Raw genomic sequence first — 1,444 nt, 5'->3', positions numbered from 1 at the left:
ACAAAATAAGAACTAAAGAGTAAAAGAATAAAACAGTCTTAAAACACACCACCTTCTCTCCACTCCCCCCTTCCCTCCATGTTCTCCCTCCGTCCCCTAGCAGAGCGTGGAACAGGGAAGGGGGGTCACTTGTTGTTTGAGTCCATCTTTCAGCAGCAGCTCTTGCTGATCTGCTGTCCTGAGGGTTACTCCTTCATGGACTGCAAGGGGACAGCTTGTTTCACCTTGGTCATCACCACACTTAGAGGGGGCAATGGCTTTGAGTCCTTCCCCTGTTTCCTGTGGGGTCCCTTCCCACAGGACACAGCCCTCGATAGACCTCTCCGGTGTGGGTCCATCCCTTAGGCCACAGTTCTTCCATAATCTGCTGTCCCTTGGGTCACAAACGAGCTGCACCTGCATAAATCCCCCCCAGGGCCACAATTCCTTCCCAGGACAACTTGCTCCAGTGTTGGTTTCCCTCTCCATGGGATACAGGGCTCCAGCAAGACTCTGTTTCATCTTAGGCCTCCCACGGGGTCTCAGCCTCCTCATCCATCCACCTGCTCCAGCGTAGGTTCCTCCAGGAGCTGCAGGGGGGGTTCTCCTCACCCCAATAATCTTCCACAGGCAGCAGGGGTCTCAGCTTTAAGTCTTTTCCCTGCTAGAGAGGAACAGGGGGGCCCCTGGGCCTCTCCTCCTCCTCCTGCTATACTGACCTTGGAGTCTGCATTGCTCTCTCATGTTCTCCTTTGCTCTCCTCTGGGCCGGAATTTCATCTGCAACACCAACCTTGTCTTCCTTGGTTCTTAAACGTGTTATCACAGAAGCCACTGCCATTGGCGAGGAGTAGGAAATGTATCCTGGAGCTGGCTATCCTTGGTTTTTTCATAGAACAGCAGAAGCTTCTGGTAGCTTCCAACTGAAATCATCTTTATGATGGCCCCATTTTATCCAAAATTCCGCCACTTGAACTCATGAGAAGGTTCTGAGCAGGGAGAAGAGAAGGCCCTGGGGAGGCCTCAGAGCGGCCGGGCAGGAGCTGAAGGGGCCCAGAGGAAAGCTGGGACAGAGTGTTCAGCAGGGCCTGTGGGGAGAGGACAAGGGGGGATGGCTTTACACTCAAGGACATCAATGAGGTTGGATGGAAGGAAGATGTTTTTTTGCACAGAGGGTTTAAAGCACTGCAGGGGCTGTGCAGAGAGGCTGTGGATGCCCCATCCCTGGGCACATTCAAGGCCCGGTTGGACGCAGGCCTGAAAACTCTTGTCTGGTAGAAGGTTGGTCAGGTTGGAACAAGATGATCTTTAGGGTCCCTTCCAAGTCAAGCCACTCAAGGATTCGGTCATTTCATGACCTCCATCCCACCCCTGTGGACTGGCCTCACAACTCCTGTGACATCAGAGCTGCCAGAGCTGTGCCCGTGTTCCATGTGGAACTGCCAGTGCCCGGTGACGAGCACAAC

General features: G+C 53.7%; 1 long non-coding RNA gene across 1 annotated transcript in view; it reads left to right on the top strand.

Moving 5' to 3' along the window:
- Positions 1-121: 121 nt before the first annotated feature.
- Positions 122-1,444, top strand: part of LOC114073610 — a 4,528-nt gene continuing 3,205 nt past the window's right edge. Inside the window, exon 1 of the long non-coding RNA XR_003574361.1 lies at positions 122-131. This is a non-coding gene — a long non-coding RNA (uncharacterized LOC114073610). The remainder of the gene's footprint in view (positions 132-1,444) is intronic.

The sequence above is a fragment of the Empidonax traillii genome, unplaced genomic scaffold, assembly GCF_003031625.1.
Source record: "Empidonax traillii isolate 1590-97213 ecotype Southwest subspecies unplaced genomic scaffold, ASM303162v1 scaffold7325:size5098, whole genome shotgun sequence".
Taxonomy (NCBI): Eukaryota; Metazoa; Chordata; class Aves; order Passeriformes; family Tyrannidae; genus Empidonax; species Empidonax traillii.
The sequence above is the reverse complement of the archived record's forward strand: the minus strand, read 5'-3'. Positions and strand labels throughout refer to the sequence as shown.